General features: G+C 40.0%; 1 long non-coding RNA gene across 1 annotated transcript; it reads left to right on the top strand.

The window, feature by feature from the left end:
* Positions 1-927: 927 nt before the first annotated feature.
* LOC136768786 (uncharacterized) lies at positions 928-1,202 on the top strand. The gene is made up of 2 exons (XR_010822037.1): positions 928-1,014; positions 1,113-1,202. It is a non-coding gene; the product is annotated as an uncharacterized LOC136768786 (long non-coding RNA).
* Positions 1,203-6,746: the final 5,544 nt, after the last annotated feature.

Here is a 6,746-nt window from a genome sequence, read left to right as displayed (position 1 = left end):
ATATGCTTGAATTGAGGAATTGCTGTGTGAAAACATGGCTCTCAAATTAAAGTGCAGAATCACTGATTGTTGTGGAGAAGCACAAAATGCTGTTTATAGACCATTAGACTGCTGTTACTGCTGCTGGTCTGGATATCCTGGATTCCTCATCACCTTGCCATTGATTTATACAATTATCTTCTGCCCCTGTTCTTGGTTATTTCTGCCCTTCCATCACCATATATACCCCTCTATTCCCAGACTTCTTTCCTAAGTATTGATTACACCCCAGTGTCAACAGCAAGCCTTGTGTCCCTATTGTTCTAGTGTTTTCATGTGTAAGTACCTTTCTCTTTGATTCTTGAATTTGCTGCCCAAATCCATTCACTCGATCGTCTGACCTCTTGCTCGTCCTGTCTACTATGATTATAGCCTTGCCCATCCCATCCTCTGTTATTATCTGCACTTGGGTACAACCTCCTACACGGATCCGCGTTCAACTGTACAATACGTGTGTGTTCAGAACCTCATTAAGAGGCTAATATCAGTGTCTTCAATCAACTGACCTGAACCACAAAGCACAGAGAACGGGTGTGAAAGGGTTCAATCCATCCCACCAGAACACTGTTAATTTTAATACTAATAATACAAATATATATCTGAATGCCCACACTCATGGGATTAGGAGTAATAACATGTTTTATTAAATGTTTAGTAGAGGATTACAAATCAATGACCATGTTCTTGGTCCCAGGTGGCTGACCAGTGCAGAAGCAGATGTAAAGGCCAGCTGTCTTTCAGAGGCAGACAGAGAGAGATGTTGAGAAACGTCACTGCGCTCTGGATCCTCTCACTCCTGTAACCAGTGGGATTTATACAGCTCTATGCAAAGCAGGCTGACTCCTTCACTGTATAAGGAGCGGCCCCCACAAGCAGGCACTCAGTCCCAAGCAACGCCAGCGGATGAGACCTGCCTCTCTGACACGGATATGGACGTCTTTGTGTGTTTCTGGCTTTTATTGTGTTGCTTCAGGGGTACGGGCACATTTACTTTCTCTCTGTCATGGGTTGTGTGATTGTGTTGATATGTATACAGTAATATGCTCGTATTAATGACCGTGATTCTTTTGTAGGGTTCTCTCTGTCACCTTGACTCAGTCAACATCTTCTGATGTGAAGACGCCAGGACAGACTCTGAGTATTGTGTGCCGTGGCTCTGGTTACACATTTTCAAGCTACTGTATTAGCTGGATTCGCCAGGCTCCTGGAAAGGGCCTTGAATTTCTGGGGTATTGCAGCACAATCAGTGCACAGAGTGTCCAAGGAAGACTGACTCTTAACTGGGACACCTCTAACAGCCAGTCTACACTGACGCTGAGCAGCCTGAGAGCTGAAGACACGGCTGTGTATTACTGTGCCCGAGACTCACAGTGACACAGACTGATAGAGGAGCAATACAAAAACTACTTCCCTTTCTTGTTCCATTGTAAACAGTCAATTCAACACTTTAAAACACAAATGCAATGAAAATCTGTATATTATTATTATATTATCAAAATATATTGCTGAAAACTGATCAATGTATTAACTGTAGAAGATACATAGGAAATGTTTTTTGTATTGCTCCTCTATCAGTCCGTGTCACTGTGACTCTCGGGCACAGTAATACACAGCCGTGTCTTCAGCTCTCAGGTTGCTCAGCGTCAGTGAAGACCTGCTGTTAGAGCTTTCCCTGTTCAGAGTCAGTCGTCCTTGGACACTCTGTGCGTATGAAGTACTGCCATCATATCCCAGCCATTCGAGGCTCTTTCCAGGAGCCTGACGCACCCAGTGAATGTTACAGCAGGAGAATGAATAACCAGCCCCATCACAAGTGATACTCAGAGACTGGCCTGGCTTCTTCACTTCAGAAAATGTAGATGGAGTCAAGGAGACAGAGAGACACCCTGTACAAGAATAAACATACAAGAAACATATTGCAGTTACTGTGGGTTTGAGTTTGTTATTCATAGATATAACAAACAGACACATATATTATGAATGCATGTGCACATACCTTTTAAGCAACACAGTAAAAGCCAGACGCACACAATGACCTCCATGTCTGTGTCAGAAAGACAGGCTTGTCCACTGGTTCGGCTTGGGACTGAGTGCTTGCTTCTGGGTGCTGCTCCCTAAATAAGAAGTGCTCAAGCCTGCTTTGCATATGGTCTCACACGCCAAGACTTCCTCAATAAACAGAGGACTCCTCTGAGGCTCCCTGCAGTGGACCATAGTCAGTGACACCAAACACAGGATGCATATTAAAGCCACAGGTATTTACTCCACATATGTGTGCAATATACTGTAAAATTGATAATAACATGCAATCAGTCATTAGTATTCATCAGTTATTACATAGATATTAACAGCTGATAAAAACTTTAATAGCAAATAGCAAAGCAGATATATGTGTAATTCACAGCCCCTGACCTAAAGTTACTCACTGGTTAAATATATGTAAGACTAGTAAGTGTATTAAACAGACAAATCCTAACCCTAATTTGTAGTTCCCATCCCTGTATGATGAAGTGTCTCCACAACAATGTGCTGAACACAGTGCTCAACTGCACTTGTTCATGGTTTGCAAAACACAAAAGACCAGCAAAGACAAATGATCTGTAATTGCACAAGTGTTGAGGAAATAGGGAATTACAATTTTATATTTCCTGTATCAGATGTCTTTGGAGACACATTTTAGCCAGTTGTCCTCTTGGGGAAAGTTTAAGCTGGCATTGGGGTTTCAACGGCTAAAATAACCCATAGGGATATATGATTAAAAAAAACATACAGTTGAGCCTCTGGGGCTCTGGAGCATCTGTGTGTCACGACTGACTGTTTCACAGTCAAACAGAAACACAAAACACAACGGACTGTAAGGAAATTGAGCTGTGACTTGGAAAATGCTCTGTACATTACTATTATTCATATTCATATTATTCATATTATTATTATTATTATTATTATTATTATTATTATTATTATTATTATTATTATCATTATTATTATTATTATTATTATTATTATTATCATTATTATTATTATTATTATTATTGTTGTTGTTGTGTTTTGATGATGGTGTAATCATAGTACATTTCTATGACTTATAATATTGGATGTATTGCTGGGGGCACTGGTACAAAAGTGGAGTGGATGTCTTTGATACACAAACAGTGGACGACGCTGCAATGACTGAAAGAGGGGAAAATCCGTTGTATTGATGTAAGAGATTTTTATTTTCTTCATTTATTTTCCATTAAATAATGTGTTTATTATTCTACTATGTGCAGTTAAAAAAGTAATTAAACAACCTGGATAATAGACAGTTACAGACCTTTGTGTTTGTTGTTTAGTATTTGTTTCTATTTGTAAAAGTGCTAAGGGTAAAGAAAATTGAAAAAATCCATAAAATAATAATAAGAAGAAGAAGAAGAAGAAGAAGAAGAAGAAGAAGAAGAAGAAGAAGAAGAAGAAGAGGAAGAAGAGGAAGAAGAAGAAGAAGAAGAAGAAGAAGAAGAAGAAGAAGAAGAAGAAGAATGCAGAGATAGCTGTAGGGTTGGGTTATATTTATTAATGGGATTGTGAACTGTCCACATAATCACATCTTGACTGAAACAGTTTCTGGTGTATTTGGATTCAGGGCAGCTTACAATGGGAATGTCTGAATGCTTCTGATGTTTGTACTGATGGATCATTGACTCACTTAATTATTTTTTAAACATTTAAGATCGTTTTTTTGAATACACTAAATCTATGAGATTTAAAATGCATCCATTGACAGCAGTTAAAGCTGATAACAGTTTGAGTAGTATGTTTTAATTTACTCATTATTACTATTTTTAATAAACCTGCAGTAAATTTGATCACTGTATTTGTACAATTTTAATAAAAAAACTGTAACTTAGTGAAGTGTTTTGACTTTTCAGGTGGCAGTAAGATAGATATTTATTATTAATCATTAACTGGAGACTGAACATGGCGGTGAAACTTTCCTATTCATGTCTGGAATCAGATTCAAACAAGGGGCACAAGGAGGCTGTTAAAAAGTGCTGTTACTTCTAATTCAACTGATATTGTTCGACTTTATTGTGTCAGAGTATGTGACATTACACAGGATGATATTTTTCTGTACATGGTGAATTATCAGACACAGAATACTCTTGAGCAGGGGTGGGCAATATTTTTCACTGGGGGGCCAACTGAAAATTTCAGAGAGCATCGTGGGCCACATTACTTTTTTAACCAACATGCTTAAAAAACACACAAAATAGCTAACTCTGTTAACTTGCATATTACACTCACCTAAAGGATTATTAGGAACACCTGTTCAATTTCTCATTCATGCAATTATCTAACCAACCAATCACATGGCAGTTGCTTCAATGCATTTAGGGGTGTGGTCCTGGTCAAGACAATCTCCTGAACTCCAAACTGAATGTCTGAATGGGAAAGAAAGGTGATTTAAGCAATTTTGAGCGTGGCATGGTTGTTGGAGCCAGTTTGAGTATTTCACAATCTGCTCAGTTACTGGGATTTTCACGCACAACCATTTCTAGGGTTTACAAAGAATGGTGTGAAAAGGGAAAAACATCCAGTATGCGGCAGTCCTGTGGGCGAAAATGCCTTGTTGATGCTAGAGGTCAGAGGAGAATGGGCCGACTGATTCAAGCTGATAGAAGAGAAACTTTGACTGAAATAACCACTCGTTACAACCGAGGTATGCAGCAAAGCATTTGTGAAGCCACAACACGTACAGCCTTGAGGCGGATGGGCTACAACAGCAGGAGACCCCACCGGGTACCACTCATCTCCACTACAAATAGGAAAAAGAGGCTACAATTTGCACAAGCTCACCAAAATTGGACAGTTGAAGACTGGAAAAATGTTGCCTGGTCTGATGAGTCGCAATTTCTGTTGAGACATTCAGATGGTAGAGTCAGAACTTGGCGTAAACAGAATGAGAACATGGATCCATCATGCCTTGTTACAACTGTGCAGGCTGGTGTAATGGTGTGGGGGATGTTTTCTTGGCACACTTTAGGCCCCTTAGTGCCAATTGGGCATCGTTTAAATGCCACGGCCTACCTGAGCATTGTTTCTGACCATGTCCATCCCTTTATGACCACCATGTACCCATCCTCTGATGGCTACTTCCAGCAGGATAATGCACTATGTCACAAAGGTCGAATCATTTCAAATTGGTTTCTTGAACATGACAATGAGTTCACTGTACTAAACTGGCCCCCACAGTCACCAGATCTCAACCCAATAGAGCATCTTTGGGATGTGGTGGAACGGGAGCTTCGTGCCCTGGATGTGCATCCCACAAATCTCCATCAACTGCAAGATGCTATCCTATCAATATGGGCCAACATTTCTAAAGAATGCTTTCAGCACCTTGTTGAATCAATGCCACATAGAATTAAGGCAGTTCTGAAGGCGAAAGGGGGTCAAACACAGTATTAGTATGGTGTTCCTAATAATCCTTTAGGTGAGTGTATATTTATGCATTTTTCTTTTCCATGCAACACCATTTTCATAATCTAACTTTAACTTTAACTCTAATCTATTTACTTTAACAATGTTTTATGTATTATACTTTGTTAACAACTGTTATTATGGCAGATGAAGGCCTAAGAAATCCCTTTTTAAGGTTATTACTCAACAGAAATGTTTTGACACATATTAGCCTTATAATTTAACTAATCGTTTTAACTTAACAGAGAATATTATATAAGGTATATTGTTAACAACAGTTATTAGGGCAGCCATAGGTCTATTCAATCACTTTTGAAGATTTACAAAGGTATAATCTAAAGGTATAACCTTTGTTATAATCTAACTTTAGACAATATATTTTTTGTACTATAAGCTGTTAACAACAGCTTTTCTGGCAGCCCAGACCCATGAAATCAACTTTTAGGGCAACAGGAACAGGATGAACAGGAGAGTTTCGTATGGTGAAGTGAGGTGAAGTCAGGAGTCATTCTGCAAGATGTTTGTCGGTGAGGCTGGATCTGTGCTTGGACTTGTTGAATTTCATCAATGAAAATGTCTGTTCACATATATAGGTTGACCCAAAGAGCACAAGCATCTTCTGAGCATGTGCCCTGAACCTGGGGAAGGTCTGTGCATTCAAAGAGGCATAGAACTGGGGGAGGGGCACCATTTTGAACTGTTCTGCAAGCAGTGCATCAGACTGCAAGTCAGTCAACTCAAGTTGGAGGTCATCAGAAGTGGTGTCTACACTGCATGTGAATGGAGATGAAACCAAAGCCATGTCATTTTCCAACCTCCTAAAGTCCTAAAAGCGGCACAAACATTCCCCATGCAATGCCCGCAGTAAGGTCGCATATCTCTCCTGCTTGTCAGCAGGGGGCAACTGTTGTTGCAGGCTGGGTAGATGTGCTATATTCCCGCTTTCCAGTTGACGGGAAAATAGCAGAAGCTTGGTCATGAAGGCCTTGACAAGGGAGTACATCTCATGGGCAAACTGGCCTTTCCCTTGTAGTTTGCAATTCAACTCATTCATGAAACCCCTTACATCAACAGCAAACGCAAAATCTGCCAGCCAGTCTGCGTCTTTCAGTTGAGGAAAGTCCCTGTCTCTCCCTTTTGTTTCCAGAAAAAAATATTTCCTGCTCTGGGTTTGCAGCTTTTATTTGGTCTTCGTAAGCCCCACATTATCGCTTGTCAAGTTGGGGCACCCATCCGTTGGCACACTCACC

The sequence above is a fragment of the Amia ocellicauda genome, chromosome 14, assembly GCF_036373705.1.
Source record: "Amia ocellicauda isolate fAmiCal2 chromosome 14, fAmiCal2.hap1, whole genome shotgun sequence".
NCBI classification, from domain to species: domain Eukaryota; kingdom Metazoa; phylum Chordata; class Actinopteri; order Amiiformes; family Amiidae; genus Amia; species Amia ocellicauda.
Note: the sequence above shows the minus strand (reverse complement) of the source record. Positions and strands in the feature narration are given on the sequence as shown.